This window comes from Pogoniulus pusillus, chromosome 13 (genome assembly GCF_015220805.1).
Source record: "Pogoniulus pusillus isolate bPogPus1 chromosome 13, bPogPus1.pri, whole genome shotgun sequence".
NCBI lineage: Eukaryota > Metazoa > Chordata > Aves > Piciformes > Lybiidae > Pogoniulus > Pogoniulus pusillus.
The window spans coordinates 31,831,954-31,855,076 of record NC_087276.1 but is presented as its reverse complement, the minus strand read 5'-3'; the positions used below and the strand labels follow the sequence as shown (position 1 = coordinate 31,855,076).

The following is a 23,123-nucleotide window of genomic DNA, read 5'->3' as shown; positions in this document are numbered from 1 at the left end:
CACAAGTATAAGCCATTGCTGACGCTGGTGCTTAGCACTTGGAAAGTCCTGCTGAAATACATAATCTGGAGCAGACCTGGAGGTGAGGTTTAAATTCAACCATCTTCATTTGTCCAGTAAGTCTTGTTGTCATACAGTGCACAGTGTGAACAGTCTTTTGTAGAGAGAGGAGAGAAAAGGAGGATGATTTATTTCTTTGTACACCCTCGTGTGTGCCACCAGAGTTATGCAGATGGAAATTGATGGAAAGCACAGCAAAGGCTGATGGCAGTGGTATCTGTTGCCAGCTATAGAGGCCTCTGCAGCATCCTTGCACTCCAGCTCACTGCCTGTGTTAAAAGGCACTTGATTCCTCACACTCCCTTCTGGCTTAATCAAAGTGTCAGGCTTTTCAAACCATAGAAGAATTCAAACGGCAGCCTGATACTGATGGTAACAAACTGCTGCTAGATTCCTCCTGTAAAGCAGCTTGAATGGTGCTTTGGAGTGGTCACGTTCAGAGCTCCACAGCATCTGCAAAGCTCTGCCAGGCTGTCTCTGCCTGCTGCCCTAGCAACACAGAGCCAGGAGCAGGAGCTGTAAACTTTAAAATATGGCTTTCCAGCCAGAGAGCCTTCTCCTCCAGTACTGAAACCTTTCTCTGCATTTCAAGTGAGTGGGAGATTGTTTCCCCAGTCGTAAGTCTGGCTCTAAATGCTATAGCAACCAGAATTAGCCCATACGTCATCCTAGGAGTAGTTTTCAAAGAAGTCTTTACAGGATTGATCCAGACCATGCAAAGCAGAAGGATTTTGAGCCTAGTCACTAAGAACTGGAGCACTGTGAGCGTACCACAGGATGAAAGGGACATGGGGGGCATGGGACAAGGCACGGCTGTGAGAAGAACATGGGTAGGGACATAGCTGTTGGCTGTGTTTCACCTTTCAGTTTGTGTGGTAGCGACTTAAGGATACTTTTTTGTGGGTTTCATCAGCTGCATCTTCTTTCCAGAACACTGGTTTGGGTTAGAAGGGCTATTTAAATGTCATCTATCCCAAACTCCCTTCCACACAGGAGGCTGTTAGGAGGCGAAGCTCTGTAAATATGAGCGTGTCTGCCCAGAACCCTTGCTGGCAATTGCATGTGGTGAGTTTTGGTGACAGAAAACCGGAGTTGTCTCAAAGCTATCACACACTGCTCCCAGGCAGGGTGCCAAGGGCTGCTGCCCCTGCACCTCACACCAGCAGAGCTCTGCTGGCTCTAGGGCTTGTACAGGAGCAAGCCAGGTGTGAGTGTTCTGCCTGTTGCCTGTGTTGGGTGAGTGCCTAACAGGTATTGGGGATGCCACTGTGGATTTGCAGAAGAGAGTGGGGTGCTCTGGTACGGGTAGGGAGCCAGTCTGACCTGAGTTTGTTCATACCTGATGAGGTGCGACCAGTCTGGGAAATTGGAGCAGACTTTGCACGTGTGAGGCAGTTGTTGGGAGTCAGTGAGGGGAGCCTCCTACCAAATTCAGTCCTAATGCTGAAGTGCTAGCAGCAGTGAACCTCTGTCTGTTGTATGCTTGAGCAGACTTCGTGGGCGACCAGGGCAGTGGCACGACGATGTTAGTCCAGTGGCACTCATCTTCTGGTTTTGGGTGTCAGGGGATGACTCTAGGTGGAAGCAGGCTGTTGGAGCTCAGAGGCAGTTAAGATGTTCATATGAACCTTGCTGGAAGCTACCTTTGCCTAAGCCCTGAGTTCCAGTGACGCCTGGATTTGACCTGAAAACAGGAAAAGCCAGAACATCCCTTCTTTCCTTCTGGAGCTAGCTGCAAAGATAAACAACATGCACAGGTTTTAAGTTGGCTGTGTCTCACGTGAATCTATTTGGCTTTCATTACCAGCTGCTGGAGTGTACTGGTGTGCTCGCTACGCTCGAATGGCTGGATCAATGTGCTGCGCCCCACTGCATTGGAGAGCTTTTGATATTTCCTCCCTGCAAGGTGAACTATGGCTCTGTAATCTTCTGGTTGTCCCTGTGATGGACAAAACAGATCGAGCTCCTTAATCCCCCAGTGTGAGCCAGCACCCTGTGTAATGGCAGTTAGCTGCATCAGCAGGAGATCTCGCAGTGAAAAATGGCAGTGCCAGGAGAGGGGAGTGTTGTACATCTGTGTGAGACCAGTGTATCCCAAGCACCTCATGATCTGTATTGATGCAAATGCCTTGCTTGTAAGTAATCTGTGACAGAGCAGGATACACCAGGGTGCTGCTGGAGCGGCAGGCTGACACCTTCGGTGTTAGCTGGCAAATGTGCCAGAGCCCAGTATGTGACGTGAGGAGACCAACACCAGGGTTAGTTATGTACCTGCACAGAACGAGGCTTTTGTTTAGTCATTTGACAGCAGGGATGACAAAATTTAATCAGAGTTCAGTTCACAAAGAATTAGTGGTGGCTAAATACAGAAATATGCTGCTCATGCAGGTGTGATTGAACTGCAAAGAGACTATTCCGAATGAGCAAAGCCCTCTGGCAATACAGTTCGTCCTCTGCTAGCTTATTGCTAGCCTGCTCAAGTAGGTACCTGGTTGCAGTTTCCTGACTACAATTCTGTTTAAACAAGGAAAATGTCTGGTTAATGTGTACATAGTTTGAGGTTTGACATAAAATAATGCTTATGGTGTATGCATTGTGTATTTTTGCTAATAAGCAGCACCCCAAGCATGGGTTTGGGCTCCTTAGACTAGGTAAGAATGCCATGAAATACTGTGTACAGGCAGAGCCAGCCATGCCACCTCTACAGGTGAACAGCAGCAACAGGAATGAGCTTGCACTTCTCTTTCCTACAGGCAGAGTGACATTCTAGACAGCAAGATGTAATCAGATCTCATCTTCCAGACAGGTTTCTCGAGGATGGCTGGGAAGAGAGGGCAGGGACTGTCTGGTGGTTCCTGTGTTACCTGTGAAAATGATCACTTGTCCAGTTGTGAGTCTCAGGAATACAAACTATTGGAGTGTGCATTATGTGTTAAAATGTAGCAAGGATGCAAAATCTCAACTGTAAGACTTAAAGACATTCCAGAAGTCAAAAGTACTCTCAGCAATACCTGGAGACTCTGTCCTTTGGCTTGATAAACAGAATTAATACTGAAAACAGCGAATTGTCACAGCTAGTAACTGGTGAGCCACTGAAGGCTCTCTTTGGGTAGAGAGAGACTAGAGAAAATCTTTCCCTCTCCCTCCATGGCCTGTCCACTAAACAGGCCCATTGTGCCATGGTCACTGCAGCATTAACAGCTGCTACAAAAAGGAAGCTGTACTGTGAGCTGTGTAAGGGAAGGAATGAGAGAGCACTAAGGATTTCTGAAGCATGTGCTCTAAGTTCTGCATGAATAGAGTTACAGCTGCACGTGGTCTCCTCTCTGGGCCTGCAGAGTAGGAGCAAAGCTCTCACTGGAACTGGGTTAGGGCAATGATCTGATTTCTGCTCCCACAAACAGAGAGCAGAGAGTGGGTGGCTAGGAGGAGATCTTCCCTTGGAAGTCAGAGCTGCTGAGAGCAGTGAGGTAGCATCACTCTTTGTCTTCTTTTTCCGTGAGGGATGGATATCAGCGGAGGAAGGGCACATCTCTGAGTGCAGGAGTGTGGGGGCTCACTGGCAGTGTGACAGTAACAGCACAGTTTCTGGGCTCTTAGCAGGCTGCTGCCAGCCCACCTGGTCTTTATGGACTGTAGGATCTTGTTAAGTGACGTGAGTGGAGCTGGATGCTCTGAGGAGACGATAAAGTACTTGCCAACAGCTGCTGTTGCAGTGAGGGTGTGTAAATACACTTGATGAGGGTTCTCTGGAAATATGCTTTCAAATGAAGAGCTGATAGGGAAGGCTGCAGAGCTACACAAAGTTAAAGCCAAGTTAATCATACTGGTAGGCTTTACTGGGAGTACCAAATACCTCCGTTCAGCACTGGCACATGCCTCACGTGCTGTGCCTTTCATCTTGCCACGAGTGCTGAAGCATCTGACATGGCATTGCTCACCATGTCTAAGCTATTGGAGCATGTCACTGTAAATCAGTCATGCTGATGCAGCCTCATTAATTAATGGTAAAATATATCCCCCCCCACCCAACCAACCAAACCCTGTAAAACCCAAACACCCAGATTTCTGTTCCTGAGGAGCTAAGTTATGTATAATGAAACCAGTCACGGAGGGACAACCTAACAAAGTTCCCTGACTGGTTTTCTATGTATCTGAACACGTGTACAATCTTTTTTTATCATTGTCTTCAAAGGCTGAGCTTTGCTGCAGCACTTTCAGAGTGTAAAATGACACCTCTGTTAAAAAATGAATGAAATTTGACTTCTTAGATCCTTGGACAAAATCATGTCTGCAGTAGTAAGTGCTTCCAGTACTCTTTAGTTGCAGTAGGTGATAAGAAAACTTTGAGACTGTCCTTCCCATATCACAAATCCCTAGGGAGGGAGAGCATGTGAGAGAGAATGAGATGTTTGTAGCACAGCTTCTCTGCTGGCAGAAGCTGTGATGATGCTGAAGTCTCCTTCCAGCAAGTGATTTGGTTGTGTCAGATGTTTGTGTCCACAGGCTCCCTGGAGATCTGAAGAAGGAGCAGGAGATGACTGCTTAGGAGTAGTAGAGAGACAGGGGCAGAGCTGCTGTGCCTCATGTTTTAGTCATCTGGTGTAACTTCTCTTCCTTCCCCAACTAGAACTTTTGTGCACGTGAAGCTCAAGTCAGTTTGGCTATCAAAGGTCATCAAATGCTGTCTGGTCTATCCAGCACCTCAAATTAGAACTTAGAGGAAAGAATCTCATGGAGGCACGAACAATCCTTGAGCAGCTAATTAAAGCTGAAATATGAGTGGAGTAACACCCTCCAGGGGAAAAATCAATGGCATCACTGCATTGGAAGAAAAAGGTTCTGAACCTTGACTCAGATACCCTTTGTGTTCTGACTCACACAGGCTCTCTCTGAATCTGGTTTGTTTGTTGTGTTTTCTTTCATTTCCGGGGTGTTTTTTTAATTCTGTGTTACCTGTTAGGAGCTTCTGCTAGACTAACAGCCAGGGGAGTGTGGTTATTAAGTCTTTTCAGAGAAGTTATTTCTGCTTGTGTCCAGGAGGCCCAAGTGTCAGCTTCTTTTCACAGTTATACAGCAGCCGTGGATCTACCACATTGACAAAGTGGGTTTTAGCGTCCTCTGCTCCTTTGCAGCTGTCCCTGCACAGCTGCAGAGCCAGGAGCAGTCCTGTGGGTTGTTTTAGTGTCCTCTGCTTCTCTGCAGCTGTCCCTGCACTGCTACAGAGCCAAGAACAGTCCTATGTGTTGTTTCCAGGCAAGGGAGTAACTTAGCTCTTGGACATGCAGCTTTTTCAGAGGCTGTCACAGCAGACCACACACGCTAGCACAGATCTGTCCTCTATTCTCCCTGCCACAGCAGAAGAAAGGAGCTGGGGACCAGAGCCCATAATCTTTGTGCTGCTCCCCAAGCAGCACACAGTACAGGATCTGTGCCATGGACAGGTAACCAGCTTGGCCACACAGGCCAAACCTGATGCTCGTTCAGGTGCAGCCTCTGCCAATCCTGCTGCCTCTGTGGAGGCCTCTGGAAGCAAGCCACTTTCTGATACTCTGAGGATTCTGAAGCTAATCATTTTGCTTTGTTTCATTAGCTTGGCAGTAATGTAGCAGAGCTAATGCAGTCATATCCCAGTTAAGGTACCAAGCAGCTTTAGCTGCTTATCTGCCATGGAAAGAACTTCATCCACTTGTGCAATGAAAATTAAATGTGGAAATAATTCCCTTTTCCTTTTTGGAATATTACTGTGCTATTAAATAGGCTTAAGACCATTAAAGAGTAATGACATGAGGTTGCATGCATCATTATTTTAAAGGAGATTGAAGGAAAATATAGTGTCTATCTGTTCCAGCCCTTGCCTAATCCTCAGTTTAATAGAGATTTGTAAGGGCCACGATGAGCGTACATTTAATAACAAAGCAGTCTCCAGCCTCTAAAGCAGGAGCTTTGGATCTGTGCTGTGGATGAAATAACTACAAAAGACACCAAAGACCCTGTTTCCTCAGTTTCAGGAACTTTAAAGGTTTTCTCTTTAATAATCTAGTCCAACCTAGAGAGTCCAAATACAAAATAATAGTAAAATATCAGATCCTGTGTTCTCAGTTACTCCTAGTGTAGCAGCTGGTTACAACCAACTGATTCCTGTGGTTAACTCTACTCTCTAGTCACTTTAGCTGAGCAGGTGTGGACTGCTGTGCGACTGCACATGGTGGCTTCCCTGTTTTACCAGTGGGGAGGTGAAACACAGGAAGATGAAGACTTAGTTTTTGCTCCCAAATCCTATGTTACAACACAAGAAACTGAATCTGGATCTTTGAAGCCTGTGGCCAGCATCCTAACACCTAAGGTACTTTGTTAGCTGAGCTTGGTCTCTCTAATCTGGTTCAGAAAAAAGGCCTCCTCTGTTTGTCACAATTGAATGGTTGGTGAGAGTAGAGCATGGGTTGTCATCTCTTAGCACTGGTGTACTTGCCTGAGTTCAGGAACTCTGTGTGTTTGTGAGACTCAACCAGCTTCGTCATTCCACACGAGCAAGTGACCCCAAAGGTCCCTTAAGGCAGCAGCCTCCTTGAGCACATGACCCCAAAGGTCCCTTAAGGCAGCAGCCTCCTTGAGCACATGAGCCCAAGGATCCCTTAAGGCAGCAGCCTCCTTGAGCACATGACCCCAAAGGTCCCTTAAGGCAGCAGCCTCCTTGAGCACATGGCCCCAAGGATCCCTTAAGGCAGCAGCCTCCTTGAGCACATGGCCCCAAGGATCCCTTAAGGCAGCAGCCTCCTTGAGCACATGGCCCCAAGGATCCCTTAAGGCAGCAGCCTCCTTTCCCGCTGCCCCTCACAGCAGATGCGAAGTGCTCACGCCCCGGGCAGGGGGAGCTGGCCTGGCCCCGCCGCTCTGCTGCCGGCCGCGCACCCTGGCTCACCCACAGCTCGCCCTCTCCCGCGGGGCTTCTGGCCGCAGCTGAGAACGGCTCCCGAGGCCCGCAGTAGCTCACCGGGGAAAAGTGGTGGGATGTGTCCGTGAAACTTTGGAAGCCTCCTGCACCTACCTCAGCGTTGGCTGCCCTGGGTTTGCATTTCAGTGAAGCTTCCCGGAGTCTCGAGTGAAGCACGCCCCTGGAAAACAGTGCAGTGTCTTTGGAAGGCCTGAAAGCTTGGTGGAAGTTCCCTTCCTGCGCCTGGTCCGAGGGCGAAGGGTGCAGGTGCTTGTGTGCACGCACACCAACACGCACCTCCGGCGCCCTCTGCCAGGCTCCAGGTGGCTCACCGCCATGCCCCAGCCTTCAGCGAGGTCTGACAGCCAACTGCCCGCACTTCTGCAGCGTGGCTCGCCAGGGCCTTCCCTGCCGCTTAGAAAGAGGGGTGGAGAACGCAGCCGAGGGCTGAAGTGCCTGCACTTCCCCCGGGCTGCGGGTCTGAGCCCTTGAGGGAGGAGGGAGCTGGGAGGGTTGGGATTTTTAGAAGACCTTGGACTTCAGATGTATTTCGGTTTAGAAGTAGAACTGGCTTACGTCAGTGGAAGAATCTTTACATCTTAGTTGCCTTCTTTCAAAACAAGGACTGAAATGGCATACAAGATGTTGCCAAACAACTGCCACATGTATTCAGGATAAAACATTGAAAGGAGGAGGAAATGGAGCCTGTGTTTAATATGAAGGAGATTTATGCTGTGGTAGCAATTATGTACCCTCAACTCTTGTGCATTTCTTCAAAGCTTGGTTATAAGTCCAAAACATATAATTAATGATCCCATCAATAATGCATTTTTAATTTTAAAATATGAAATGAAATCCCCTTGCTTGTTTTTGTAGAATGGCCCTTTAAGAGAAATCTTTCTCAGCAGTGAGACACAGAGAAAAGATCAAGAGGCTGAAACCTGTGATAGATTGACAGGGAAGTTCCTGTTTGGAAAATGCAGAGTGTTTAATGTTTTTGTAGAGCCCAACTTTCCTTTAAAAGAAAGAAGTGACTGCAAGATGAAAGCACCTAGGTAGCTCTGAAGACTGGTGGTGGGATGCAATTTCATCTCTTTCAGTCACCGTTTCAGGTCTGGACAGGTTAAAACAGAAACCCATTAGTGTTTGATTGCTGCATGAAATAAATTGCTCGGTTCAGACTCAGTGAGAGTGAAACAGGTGCCTGTTATATGAAAACCACCCTTATAGGTGACTTTAAATTGATGCTTTAGTGAGCTGTCTCAGCTGGACAAGGAGTTTGAGGCACATGAGAAGTGAATGCTGCCATTATCTGGGGATTATTTCTGTCTTAAGTTGGTTTCATACCAAACACAAGTCTCCAGGACTTCCTGGTTCACCATGCCATAGCTGGGGTCATGCTGTCCTCCAGGGTCTGGTGTGAAGTGTAACAGTGGGACAGCAGGAGGGATCTGCCTGGATGCTCATCAGTAAGGTGCCTGGCAGGGGCCCTCTGAAGGTGCAACCTCAGCGAGTTGTCTTTGTTTCAAACCTGTTGTTCATGTTGATCTGGGAACAGATGGATGAGCACTATGGGTAAAGAGCAGTTTGCTTTACAATGCAGTGTAAAGCAAAACAGATGATATGGGGGGAAAGGGGACTGCATGCACTCTGGTGGCGGCAGCCACACTCCCCACCTTCCTGGCTCTGCTAAGTGATTTCACAGCAGGACTAAGTCATTCTCTTGACAGAGTTATTTATACACTGTGTGACTCACCTGCCTGAGAAACAGCCTTTGTGGTGCTATTTGTGTGTCATTTCTTCCTTAAAATATTCATCCCATGTAGTTAGATCAGTGGTGAAAGTGCTATGAGCACCAAAACAGTGATGAAATAGGAGAGAAGGAGAAAAAAAAACAGAACAAGTGTGGAAATTGTTTATGTTAGCCATAATCTGAAAACTTGATAACATTGACTTGCTGTTGGTAGTTTCCATCTTTGCCTCAATAATAAAAAGCCTTCTGCTGCAGGAGGATTAAAACCAGTGTCTGCGTTTCCTCTTGAGCCTGAACTTCATTTTACATCTGCAGAGTTGTTGTGTCTGTACAGCTATTTCAATGGCTGCTGTGAAATAGTTCCTCATTTACAGTAACAATGAAAAATCAGGATCAGCCCTTCCTTTGCCAACCATTATGAAGCTGGTTTCTTTAGCACGAGGCACAGGTACAGCTTAATAAGATGTCCTTCATTTTTTTGCAGGGGCTGTTTGCTCATAGGGGTGAGATTTTGGCTCAGCAGAATACTTTTGTTCTTGCGAGAATTTGGATCTGTAACTCTGTTTACGCAGCTTCACCCCAGGTCTACTTGACTGTGCCTTTCTCCATTGGTGTCCTTTTGCTGCATGTTTTCATTTGTATGCAGTAAGGCTTTCCCTCTTCTTTTCCTTTTCTCTTTTTGTTGGTTTTATTGGTGGGAGTCTTGTTCCTCTATCGCATGGCCTTTTTTATTCTGTAGCAGTCGCTGTTTTGCACTTCCTTGAGGCACTGCGCCAGTGCGGGGAGATAATCTTCCTGCACAGTGAGTTATGAGCATGAAAAGGCAGAGTCTGTGGACAGGGTTTTAGCAGTCCTTGCCTTTGCTGTTCACCTTTTTTCAATCTTCTCACTGTCTTTCAAACCTGGTTTCTAGTGGTTTTGTGGTGCTGGCTTTGTTTTTGCTCTGAGATAGCTGAGGCTTAACCGTATGAGATGTTTGCATGCTTATTCCCTTAGTCCAGCCAAATCCATCTTTATGGATTCAACATCGTCTTTATTCCTTGGTTTTAGTTTAAAGTACAAATCCCTTACCAATGTAGTGGTGCATTCAAATAAGAATTCAGAATACCCATGGCCTGATTACGTTGATGGTGTAGTGTGCTCATACACCAGCGTGCAGAGCCTCTTGGCTACACTACTCATTACTGGAGGAGGTTAAAAGGGCCCTGAAGAGTTGTGGTAGGTGTCACATACAGGTGACAATTCCGGTGGGCACAGGGGACAATGCCTACAGGCAACACTACCAGCGGCCACAGGTGACAGTGCCTACAGGCAACACTATCAGTGGGCACAGGTGACAGTGCCTACAGGCAACACTACCAGTGGGCACAGGTGACAGTGCCTACAGGCAACACTACCAGCGGCCACAGGTGACCATAGCAGTCTTCAGCTGCACTCTGTGGAGGCAGTGCATTGCTAAGGCAGATGGCTCATTGGAGATGCTCTTTTAACTTGCTTCGAGCTTCTACCTTGCACCGCTCTGTTGCAGGTTCTTTGTGCAGACAGAATACAAATATTCACTAAAGTGGTGAAAGTAGAATATGTGAGAGAGGGAACCCCATGCAGAGAGTGGGGAACACTGAGTGCTTGTGTGCAAGGGATGAAGTGATGTGCTAGAGCTGGGACTTCAGTTCCTCTCTTGCCCTTTGTTTTACCTCTGACTGGTGTAAATACCGTCCGTGTGCAGTGGTGTTTCCACTGCTGCACAGGCAATGCTGAGAAACGTTTCTCTGCTCTGGATTAGGTGCACTGATTGTGCCCTGTGTCCTGGGGAAGGACATTTGCTTCTCACGGTGACAGCATAGGTTCTGGTCCGTTCACCCTCTGTTGGGTGGCTGAAAACAATAGCTTGAGCCAGGAAGATCAGAAGGGACGTTTTGCTTTGGCTAGATTAACGGGGAAGTCAGGCCAGTTCTAGTGCTTCACAGGTGGAAAACCACAAAGTATTTGACAGGCTGAAAGCTCAACAGGATTTCAGTTACACAGACACTAATGTCAAATAAGCAATTATACAGAAGTCAAACTTCTCCTGCAGATTTGTAACACAGCAGAAGAACATTATGCATAATTACATTACACAGCATTTTAAGGATGAAGCTCATATTCCAGGCTCCATTAGCTTCCAGAGGCTTAGTAATGTATCTGTTGAACACATCCTAAAAAGTGAGACAAGATTATCATTGATTTTTATTCACAGGGAGAGATTGAGTTGACAATTGATGTTGCAGTTCAACTTTTTAAAATATTAACTGTCTTAAGTGCTGTTATCCCTGTCCACAAGCTCCCTGTGTGACACCAGGCATGCTTCTGGGTGTGGGTTTTGACCTCATTGAAATTCTCTTGTGGCAGTGACGTGGGCCAGCTGTGCAGCTCTTAGGGGTCTGCTCTGCCCTGTGGCCAGAGGTTACAGCCTGTGTAGCAGAGATGCTGGAGACAAGTCTATGCTTCTTCCTTGCTCCTACAGTTCAGAGCCTGACTCTTAGTGTAAATGGCAGTTTGCTCCAGACAGCAAACTGGAGTGGCTGAGGAGTGGGCCTATAGGAAAGTTGTATGAATGTGATAGTAGCTTAACATTTATATACTCTTCTGCATCCCCATTTTCCCTCTTCTCCTGGCAGCTTCAGTCCAAACACTGAGGTTGTTCTGTCCTTAACTTTACAGAATGTCCCTCTTTCTACAAAGTGCTTACTGTCTGTAGTCAAAAACCTACCTTGGTGATGTGACTATCTAGGAGGCATTCTGAAGGGAGTGGATGAAGAAGGTGACCCTGGGAAAAGAAGTCTCTAAAGATCAGCTGTCATTGCGGATGTGGGTGCAACGTCTGCAGATTTTTTTGCTTTGGAAGCCTTTGTCAAGCAGTATTTCATGCTATTGCTTCCTGGGGACATGTGTTTAGCCGCTTTGCCCACTGACACTTGCTGAAGTGGAAAAAGCAGAACTGCCTGATGAAAATATCCATTCTCCTGTAAACCAGGCTGTTGTTTTCAGCAAATCTGATACCAGATTGCATATAAGGTTATTATTCTTCTATATTCGAACAAGCTGCTGCTATGTGGTCTCATCTGACTCAAGAAGCTTTTCACACTGGTGGGAGATGGGGATGATGTGCTTTCTCTTTCCCAGTAGATATTGGTCCTCCAGGTAATGGTATTTCCATTAGACTTGTAAGTTCCAAACTAGAAAGAGTCTTATTTTTGGAGCAGTGTTAAATGCACACAGTGCTGCTCTGATTCAATAGAACTAATCAATTCTTCCCATCTCTTTTGTTCTCTAATCTCTCTTCTGAATTGTTGTGCTTTGCTAACACACTCACTGTGTCAATTTCAGTGTGCAGTTCTGGCTTAGAAATGGGGCTCTGGGTCTCTCTGCGTTCTCTTCAGCTTCTGGAAATTGAAATTCTTTGACATTGTTCTTTTCTAAAGCCCAGTTCTTAATACAAACAGACTAATACAGATTACTGGCAAAATTAACCTTCTTCTGAGTTGTGGTTCAGAGGGAGAAATTCAGTTCTGAAAGTAGAGGCGTTGATAGGAAAATGTGTGGGTTCAGGGTTAAAAAATGACTAATCTGATCTCAGCGCAGGATTCTGGGTTAGTGAGAGACGTTCCACAAATGGTGTAAACCAGACTGCTGCAGGCAGGACTAGTGTTCTGGTTACCCTTATAGACACCCACGCCCTCTCTTCACATGCAGTCCTGGCCAACTGTAAAAGACATAACCAGTCAGAAAAACGCAGTGCAGATTGCCTCCTCACCGTGGTTTGATCTGCGTGCTGAAATGAAGGCACTGACCTGTCTCCGTTGCAGCCGAGCACAGCAGGTGGTAATGTGGTGCTTTCTAGTGCTGCACCGTAGTAATAATTACGGGATTGTTGTAAGGCTGATTTTTCTGGATCCATGCTGCGAGTGCCCGGCTGATCTTTCTCCCTCTCTGCCTCAGTCACGCTGCAAACAGGGACCGCAGCCATCGGCGGGAGTGGCTGTGATTCACCAGCAGCAAAAGCACGTTCTCCATTCATGCTGGGAGCTGTCGAGGATCCCCTGTAACAGGCCACCTACCGACCCTCGCGAAACGCTGCTGTACCAGGACGCTCATTATCAGCCCCTGTCAGAGAAGCAAATGCTTTCTCTCCTTTCCGAGATGGAGTGCTCTGTTGCAAACACCAGAGGAATGCTACAGTAATTCGCTGATGTAAGGTGTGGGAAGCCGATTCACACTTTACAGAACCAGCAGTGGTGTCAGTCCACCAGCAGAAGCTGTGCAGCCCTGCAGCTATGGGGATGCTTTTCACTGTACTTTGCACCAGCGTTCTGAGACAGGTCCAGAATGAGTACCTGTTCATGCAGCCTCGTTACTGAGAGTCAGTGCTTGCACATGCAGTGCATCTGCGACACTCGAAACGCCTCCTTGTTCTAGAGCTAGGCAAGTTCACAGGTCCTGCTGACGGTCGCTATCCCACAAGGGTAACACCTGCTGGTAAAACCCTCTGCACGAGTACTGGATGTGTTTAACAAAGGGCACTTTGGCTTCTCTCTCTTTTGACTCCTTTATTAATGTTTTGACACTTTATGACATATTGAACAAGCCTGTTAACTGCATTTGGGATTCTCCTGGAAGCTCATTCTTGAACTGTACTGCTTGTAGGGATCTTGTTTATAGGCATGCACCAAGAACAGGAGTTGCTGGGTTATGTTCTTCAGCCTACTGCCCAGAGCATGGTACAAATTTGTTAGAAAATGGATTTGGAAGGAAGGGGAGCTTGAGAAGAACCAAATGAGCTTTCCTTAGTGGGAGCAATTCTGTTTTCCTGTTTGGCCTACAGTGCTGCAGTCACAAAGCACAGCTTCTGAAATGTCAGGTGCTTGCTCCTGACTGATGCTGTGCACTAAATATGGCAGTCCTCCAGGCAGGCAGCCTCTGGAGTCTGCTTCCCTTCAGCTGCCATCAGGGCAAAGGTCCCTCCCAGACACAGCAGCTGATTATACGCAAGGGGAAGTGTTTCTTTCTTGAAGAGGTGAGGACTTGCTAGGAAACATTTGCTCCATTTCGGATAATGCAGAGATAGTAGTTCACTCACATCTTAAAACCTCCCTCAAGGAGAAGTGTAAGTCAATATTATTTCAGGCAGAATAAAAGGCAGAGTGTGTTAATAGAACAGTAATGATCGAAGCCCTGAAAGGCTGCCTAATTCCACGAGGTTCCTTGGCTGCAGCGAGGCAGGAGTCATTAACTACTGCTTTCTGTCGGCCTTTGTGCTGCTTATGCTTTCAAGCAAGGTCCCTGCCTGCCGAGCCATGTGGCTGGTGGCCAGGCTGCTCAGTCGAGCTGTGCAGGTCCTGTGTGCCGTGCACAGGCTCACTGGAGCTGGGGCTGAGCTGATGAGCACTTGCAGCCCTGCTCCGAGCACCACCGTGGGCTCTGATGCAAGGGTGAACTGACTGCAGCTGCCCCTGCCACAGGCAGCTCCGCACGATTCTGTTAGCACAGCCCTGAGTGTGCAGTCGGAGTCTAGAGCAGACAACTTAGTGGATGGCAAAAGTGGAACAGCCTGAAAGATTCTTAACCTTGCCGTAAAGTGCATCTTTCTGCCGACTGAATTCTACATTCAAGAGCTATAAAGTAATTGCAGAAAGAGAAACTTCAGTATGGAGAGCTCTGCTAATGGAGCTAATAAGACCTTCCAGCAAAAATAGCAGATAAAATCACAATGGAATTGGATTTCTGCTGGCTCCTAGAACCAAATTCAAAGAGGAAAAGTGTTGGTTTTTTTCCCTGGGAAGTATATTCATTCACATCTTTACATTTTCCCATTCCTAATCCTCTACTTAAGATAGTGATACCAAGAGATGCAGGACAAAGTGAGTTTACAATTGCAATTCTGAGCTAATTCTCAGGACAGTGCTAATAAGAAGTCTGCTTTCCAGCAGGTTAGTCAGTAGTTTCAACACGAGCTGTGCGTGCCTGCATGTTTGCTGGTCAGATGGCAGAGGATCTTGACAGTTTGTCAGAGGAGCAGAGAAAATGAAAGCATAAATTGTGTGAACCAGAAGTGGCTTAGCCATTGGAGTGATGGCATCTGCCCTGAAGGCGTTGGGTCTCTGCTCTCTCAGGACAAGAGTGGGCACAGAGCTGTGGGAAGGGTGAGCCAGCTCCCCATGAGGAGCACGTCTTGTAAAGGACAGAGCTCTGATGCTTTTCAGATGGGACACTTCATGGCTAGATGATGATCTCCATGCACAGAGCTACCTGGGCTGGTCTATCAGCCTGCCTGCTTTTAGTCCAGATGAATTGCTGCTCTTTCTGAAATGCTCTGACTGGATTTCCTGACCTAGTGCTGACCCCTGGGGAAATGCAGGGGCTGGTGGGTTTCCTGACACTGCCCTGTCTCTTTATGAGCAATAGTCTCGTTCCTCTGTTCTGGATTTTCAAAGGACAAGCTTTTGGGAGGCTGCTATAGAAGTCTGCTTGGGCTCAGGAGCTGTGGCTGGGCCAGAGAGCCCTCATGGGACGGGTGAGTGCTTGCCCAGGAGAGCAGGCTCCGCAGCAGCGTGGTAGAGGACAAGCTCCAGAAGCAAATGCATGCATCAGTGATGAGCTCTGGGAATAGGTGCAATGGGAGAGGGGAAATCAAGTTGCTGCCAGATAGACAAGGACTGTAGTGACCACAAAGGATGTGTCAGCCCAGGAGCCACAGCAGGTGTGTTAGAAAGCAAAGCTGGGAGAAAGGATGGTTTTGCAAGGATGCAGTGGGTGGGAAGGGAGGTAGGATTTGCTTTCCAATCAGAAGATTTGCGTTTTGTATCTCAAGAGTTATGCTGTTCTTGTTCAGAGTTTTGTCTTCTAATTAAACAGCTTTGGAGGTGAAAGCCTTTGTATGCTTTTGACATAGCTCCTGAAGGCTGCTCTCCTTCGGCAGGTGCCCTTCTGAGCGCTGCCCTCCTGGCTGACTCCAAAGGCTGCCTGCCAGCCTGCCTGTGTTCTCTCATTGTCATTTCAGCTGCCCACCTGCATCCTCAGTGGACTTTGTTCCTAATCCTTATGACAGCACGGATGTGTGAAAATCATTGCTAGGCTCTGCCATGTCTCTTGCACTCTGCCCTTAACATTGTGAGCAGACGATGTATGGACATGCCCAGGCTGCTGCCATTTCCTGAGCGGACTGTAGGTCCTGGCTTTTACTTCAGGAAACTCCAGAAATCTTCTGCCTGGGTTTATCCCTGCCAATGCTCAGAGCAGTTAGAGAAACAATCAGAGTTATTTGGTGTCCCAAGAAACTATTTTAGCATGGAAATGTTTTTTTATCTATGTTCATTTGCTTTGACTGAGCCAGAGCAGATAGTGTGCACAGCTAAGGAAATATTTCCTTCTTGCATCTAAGTGGGGGAGTTCAAGAGGCTGAGGCAGAATAAATATTCATGCAAGTCTTAATTAAAAATGTCAGTAGTGGTTGCAACCAAAGCCATTCTTTTCTTGTATCTCTGTTACTGCAACGGCGTTCATAAATCCCTGTTGCTCTGTAAACAATATTCATCATAAGGACCTAAAGAGAAAGTGAAGTGTTACTGCTAGCAGCACTTTGTTTTGTTTGACAAACACACATGGCTACTGCTGGTCATGGCAAGGCAAAAGGACCATTCTGGCTGTGTAGAAGTGCTGGGATTTCTGTACCTTCCTGCAGAAGGCAGTCCCTGGGCCATGTTCTGAAGCGGGCCAGGTGATGAGGGAAGATCTTGGTTGCGCTCAGGGTTTTCTCATGGGTGCCTCCATGCCTCTCAGTTGGTCCCATTGCTGCATGCAGCTGCCAGTGATGATGATGTGATAACCAGAAATGATTCCAAGTATTCCTGGAGAGCAGTGAGTTGTGCTGTAGCAAAGGAAAATTGGGTTTGTAGGCAACTGAGTCAGAGGCTGAAGTCAGATCATTTGAAGAAGCAGTGGGGATGCTGGGTGGTAAGAATCCTGAGGAATCAGGTGTTTCAGAGTACCTCTGGGACCCCTTTCTGTCCACAGCTTGCAAATTTCTTGTTGTGACTTATTGAGGTCTCTCATTTGTGCACTTCATAGGGTTGCTATGGAGTTTATTAGGCTGAGTTGTGAACGTAGAAAGCAGTTGCTTTCAAAGGAGAAAGAAACGTGGTTTGCAGGGCTGTCTGCAGATTTAAGGTATGCAAATCCAGTTTCATAGAGCATGAAAAACAAGCCCAGCACACATTTCTTCTCCGTACTTTGGCCTTGGAGGATTTTGCTTTCCAACTCTTGGTTTCAGAGTGGTGATGTGAGCGAACTGTAAGGAGAGAAAGCCATGGCTGACAGCATTCCCGGCTCCTCTGTGTGCACCAGAGCTGCTTTCTAAGGGCAGCAGCGCCTCCCATGCACGTATGAACGGCTTCGTGCTGTCAGTGATCCTGGCAAGCTGTATGCTTTGGGGCTGTTGGGAGCAGGGCTTTATTAGCCTGTACACCAGCGGCCACAGCTTTGCTGTCGAGGTCTGCTGTTGTCAGAGCAGGAGGCAGCACAGGTTTATCTGGGAACCTACAAGAGCAGGATCCAGAACTCTTACTGGGAAGTTAGGCAGGTCAGATTTCAAAGAAGCAGGTGGAGCAGCAAGGTCAGGTTTGGGGTTTACATATGGACATCTTTGTTCCCATCTTTGACCCTGGGATGTAGGCAGCTGCTGTCACTTTGGGAAGCCACAGAGCGGCAGAGAGCTGAAAGGGGTCCAGGTGTGTGCGCATGTGGGAGATGGAGAAAGAGCTTGCTGGGAAATGAGGTCAGGTTCAGCTCTGCACAGAGCAGCTCAGCAACACAAGTTCACAAACCCTTGAGTGTGAAGGATCACTGAGTAATTTGACCTCTACAAGGGTACAAGAAACAAGACTGGGCTGTCATAGCTCTAGATTTTACCAAAGAAGATTGAGACAGTCATGGAAATGGAAAGCTGCAAAAGGAAGGGGTGGCAAACCAATATTTCCAGGCTGCTTGGCTGGAGGACAGACTCAGCACAGTTGGATCACAGTCACGGATGGAATTTGATACATGAAAAGAAATACAGCGCTGGATGATGACCAAGCAATATTCTTCAGAGTCTCATAAGATCCAAAGAAAAATGGGATTGTTACAAGAGAATCTGATCTCAGAAAATGCTAGAAAATATGTTCCTAACAACAGAACACCTAAAGGCAAGTGAAAAGAGAAGCCACCCAGGGGTTCTAGCTGTCTTAGGCTTCTTCCAGCAGACTGATTGTAGGGTTACATCTGGCTTTCCAGCTAACAGTATTTGGTAAACCCTTTGGGGATAGTTTTCATCAGCATCCCAAGGAGGGAGTGGGATTCCTCTCACTTAACCTTGGCCATCTCAGAAGGTCTTTCAGGTCCTTGAGAAGCCAGTGAGGGTCAAGAGGCAGTGGCAGGAAGGGATCCTCAGTGTCCTTTTCAGCCTGAGCCTGAGGAGCAAGCCTGTGTTCCACTCCAGGGCTAGTTCTTCAGTTTTTCCTTAGATAATGGCCGTTGGCCTTTTACAGCTTTGCTCGGTGCCTCTGCACCGTGCCGCAGCAGTACCCAGGAGCTGCAGCTGCATGGAGGGGAAAAAATTCCAAATACGGAAATTTTCTCTTTTAATTAGCCCAGGGTGCTTCCAGCCAGCACTGGAGCTTACTACCAAGGCTGTGACATTTCCCCAGTGACCTCTGTGTTTCCAGTAATCTTAAATCCTGTTCCAAACCATGTTATTGCTGTGTCTGAATATTAAGGCTTAAACAAGGTAAGGAAGGACACTTGCTAAAAAGAGGAAGTATTGCACTGCGTTTTGAAGAGCTGCCTGCTCCCTCTAGTTTTGTCTTTGATAGTAAAGCTTCATGTTTGCCTTGGTTGGACCAGTTTCAGGCAGACTAACCAGCCTTCACTTCAGCGAGGGGCAATTCCCAGTTCACTGTAAGCTGAGGGTGACTGTAACTTTCTTTCGTAGCTGTGGGCTAGGAAGCACAAGGAGGCAAATGCGTTGCATAGTGGCCACATTGTCCTGGACGAGAACGAGTGCAGAGCCCGTGCCCCCGGTCTGATGCGAACTGCTGGAGCCAGACATCAACGGATCATTAGTCTGGCAAAGCCAGCCAAGAAAAAGCTTAAAGCAAACCACTGCCATTTTCTGGCAACTAGCAACGCTGAATTAGGCTGGGCAGTGCCCGGTGCAGTCGCAGCAGGGAGGGCAGAACAGGCACGTTGGAGTCTTGTTTCTCCCTCAGCTCCTCTGCTATTTTTATGTCATGCTGACAGCTTGTTAAATGCCAGTCTAGAGGATGGCTTGAAGCACCGTCTCTCACTTAAGACACTTTCCACAGGAAGCTTTGCCCTGAGGGGATAACTACCACAGAGTGCCCTTTCTGTATGGAAGGCAAACCCTGCAGCAGCCGAAGAACTCAGTCTGTGGGCCCTTGCACCCTGGATGTTAGTTCTCCCTATGGTCTCACAGGTGTTACAAGCTCAGATTATGCTGCATGACTCTGAACACCTCATTTTGATGTTTCTGGACCTGCATGCCTGCTGCAGAACACACTTGGCAGTCAACCTACGTTACGCAGGCACCCTGCGGAGATCTTTGCCAGCCCTCTGATGGACTGACAGTCGCTCTCGTGCCTGCCCATGCACTGCCAGTGCACAGGTTCAGGCAGCCAATGTTCTGAATATCCAAAGGGATGCATGATTTGAGGTGGGAGAGGAAGTTGTTATAAGAAAGAAGTTGTCTTTGCTTTTTGGGAGGGATGTGACATTTGCACTTACTTGATATCACACTTAGGTGCCTGTGCTACAAGCAGGAGATGCCAGACTCTGCCAGTGGCAGGCAGCAGCCTCTTGACTCCAGTGAGGTGCAGCAAAGCTACTTGCATTGCTCTGCCTAACTGCTTGTGGTAGACTTGGAACCATCTGGGAAAGTCAGTGACATGGCTGCATTGCAAATTCAAAAGACTACTTACAAAGGATTTTAGTAAAGGAGAGTGTCCTCATTTTCCTTTTGGAGGCTTTGTGGTAGTTGCCATGCCTCATTTTCTATTAGCAGTGTGTTTTGCAGGGTGAAGCAAAGCTTTCCAGTGTTTAATTCTGAGGAGCACCCCTGACGCCTGGTGAACCTGGTCAGAACTGAGTGCAGGAGCTCAGAGTCCCAAGGCATTGCTGTTCTGGAGATTTTCTTCTATCAGAAACTGCGTTTGGGTAACAGGACCCTATTGGAAGGTACAAGTGTGCAGAGTGCCCCTGTGTGCTTGTCCATTAGCGCCCTCGCATCTGGCTCCTGTGTGCCCATGGGTCTGCTGAAAGCCTTACTCAGTAGTTGCACTGTGATTCAGCACTAGGGTGTTATTTCCAGCCAGGGAGCTCCTGCAGCGCTCGCTCTTGTTTTGAAGTGGAAGGAAGGAGGCTGAGGGTTGCCAAAGCCAAACGGAGCCATCTCTGAGCTTACTTCTGTCTGCTGTTGGTTTCTACTCTTCGCTGGCTGTGCTGTGATTTCCCTCTGTGCTTCATCGTGCTGTGTAATGTGCCTGTGGTGTGGGCTCGTGTCATGAGTCAAAATGCAAGAGCTCATCCTGGGGATCCTTACAACCTGTCAGAGTTATTTAACATTTTGAATGGCTCCAGTAGTGAGGTCAATATCATTTGGGATATGCAAAACTCACCCCGAATGTGCTCACTGCTTTCAGGGAAATGGCAGTGGAATTCAGCTCTGTGCTCTGTGGCGAGACAGTGGAACAGGCTGCCCAGGGTGATGGTGGAGTCACTGTCCCTGGCGGTGTTCAAGGAAAGTGTAGACAGGGCACTCTGGGACATGGCTCAATAGCCATAGTGCTGTTAGGGCAGCATTTGGACTCTGACTTTAGAGGTCTTTTCCAAACAAATTGGTGTTGCTTGAGGAAAACTGTGACTCACTGGAGGAGGGAACGAAGGTGCCAATGTGAACAACTGCTTTTGTCAAGGGTGTCCCACCTTCCATCTGTGCTCATCGTGCATTCCGTCGAGGGAGTTCATGTCCTGTGCTGTGCCACAAGTAGCGCAGGTACTGTAGAAAATCAACAGAAGGCAGATAGCAAGGACAAATTTAAACACTGAAAACTGTGGTGCTGCTGTGGAGGCTTCTTGGGCTGTCACCAGTTACGGCACTGACTTTGTCTCCCACAGCAAAGTAATACACTTCCTAGTTGTGTCCATGCCTAATCCTTTTGTGTTCCTTAGATTAATGCTTCTGTACTAGCAGCAAAGAAAGGCTTGAACATCAAACGTGAGAGCATATTGTCTCCAAAAGGCACTGACAAACTTCTGAGGAGCTGGAAATGCAGGAGAGCCCAGGAGCTTCCAGCCCTTACCTAAGCACATGTGCTAGAGCTCTGCGTGCTCTCAGCACAACTGGTGCCCGCAGAGCAGCCAGCCAGCTCTGCTTTGCTTTCTGCTCCCACTCTGAGCTGGGTCTTTTAGTGTGCATTTAATGACAAGTGTGCTCTAGTGGCCTTGATTGCTAAAATTTATGCCTATTTACAGTGTCATTATTAGCACCCAAGTGCCTGTTGTTATGATGTTGGTTTTAACATCCTGAAATGGTACGGCTGAAAGTTTTCATTTGACGCACTTGGCTGCACAGTGTGCAGCATTGGGTAGGATAATGACACTCCATCCTCCTGGCTGTACTGGCCTGACTCCAGCATCTGGATCTCTTTAGTAGTTCATTAAAATACTCCTTCCCTCCCAGCCTATTGAAGTGATTCTGCCTAATGCGCAGACTGCCTTGCCTTTTTGGCATCTTTGGATATCTTTTGGACTTTTTGGAATTTTTTGGGGGGGATCTTTGGATTTGGGATCATTAATGAACTTTTTGTATTTTGGGAATGTAACTTTTCTTACCAAGTTCCATCCTTGTAACTCACTAACTTCTGATGGCAGGGTGTTGAAGGGGACCCTTCCCAATTACATGGTACCTACGTGGTCAACTAAAAGCCAGACCTGAGTCACATTCTATCTTCTTTGTTATACCTCTGGACTTCAGCTCCTTAGCCACAGACTGCTTTTAATCCCCGTTTGCAGCAGCTCTAATTCCTGCTTCCTGTATCCCTTGCACAGGCCTAACTGTAGAGGACGCGTTGGCATCGAAGAAAGAAACCAAAGTTGTACAGCTCTACAGTGCAGACCAGTTGTTTAGCTGTGCCAGGTTAAAGGGACCTTTGATGTCACCAAAATGCTTTATCCAAGGGCAGAGGGGTTCAGGTGTCAGAGCTGGCTGCAGGCACTCTGCTCTTCTGACAGAGGAAATGCCACTGGTTAGCAGCTGCTGTGTTTGCAAGAGCCACACCTGACATAGATTTATTCTTGAATTCTGAAATGTTGTGTTGGAGAAATGCTGCTCTTGTGGCAGCAATGGGCTCAGCAGGAAAAGCTCAGTGTTTAGAGGCACCTGTGAGGTATCAGGCTCTCAGCTTCATTATCTTCTCATTTCTTCTCTTGCTATCTCTGAGCAGTTTCAGAGGCTTCAGGAGTTATGTTTTCAGAAGTCTGAACTTGACTGTGGGTTCTCCAGACTGAACCAGTCCTCCTCTGGAGTCTCACAGCAGTGATTAACAAATTGCATTTTTTGGAGACTCTTGTCCTGTCTGGCCTCTAAAGAGAGCTCTCAAAGTGCGCATGTTGTCAGCAGAGTTTTGACATCTGCCTTTGCACACATGCACAGACTGGAAGAAGAGTCCCAAGATCTGCTGGAAGAGATGAGTATGCTTTGCATAATAATTATCTACAGATGTACTTGCTGAAGTTTTGCAAACAGGAGTGTGATGTGTGATTCAATTGCTTCACAGTAAGTGCAATAATAGAATCCCTGCTGTGCTTTGCATTCATCTCCCTGCCTAATGTATGTTGATACTTAAAAAACAAGGACATATTTATGTGCAACTCTTCATTTCTGCTCGTGGAGTAAAGTAGGGGCCACAGTTAAATAGGACAAGCTAACAGCTTACCCATAGTTACAGTGAGCAGCGGGGGGGAAAGTCAATACCACCTGGTATTGTCCAGTGTGACAGATGATATTCTGAGCTAACACAACATGCTTGCTGTAAAATGACTTTTTGAAGCAGTTGATAGAAGAGGAATCTGATCATGAAATTTGATATTTGTACAGAAGTTTTCTGCTGCTTTTTTAAGGCAAAACTTGAGTCTCAGAGTATTGTTTCTGCTGGTGTTTGTGTGGCTGTCAGGACCGAAGCAATCTCCAGGCACGCAAAGGCAGTCTGGCCTGGAAACTCCATCCCTTGAGTCCTCTTTCAAACTGCATTTTCTGTTTTGTTTCCACTGCCTTTATCAATTTCTCTC

General features: G+C 47.3%; 2 long non-coding RNA genes across 8 annotated transcripts in view; one reads left to right on the top strand and one right to left on the bottom strand.

The window, feature by feature from the left end:
• Nucleotides 1–23,123, top strand: part of LOC135180972 (uncharacterized) — a 227,069-nt gene that overhangs the window by 126,984 nt on the left and 76,962 nt on the right. The window contains exon 4 of one of the 7 annotated variants that reach the window (XR_010304627.1): nt 21,885–22,042. The exons of 3 other annotated variants lie outside the window; for them this stretch is intronic. This is a non-coding gene — a long non-coding RNA (uncharacterized LOC135180972). Of the gene's footprint in view, nt 1–4,566; nt 4,783–9,231; nt 9,255–11,447; nt 11,683–21,884; nt 22,043–23,123 lie in introns of those variants that run through there. 3 more of the 7 variants (XR_010304632.1, XR_010304633.1, XR_010304631.1) reach the window with 3 other exon arrangements.
• Nucleotides 2,361–7,398, bottom strand: LOC135180973 (uncharacterized). The gene is made up of 3 exons (XR_010304634.1): nt 7,292–7,398; nt 7,109–7,175; nt 2,361–2,924 (listed from the first exon to the last, which is right to left on the bottom strand). It is a non-coding gene; the product is annotated as an uncharacterized LOC135180973 (long non-coding RNA).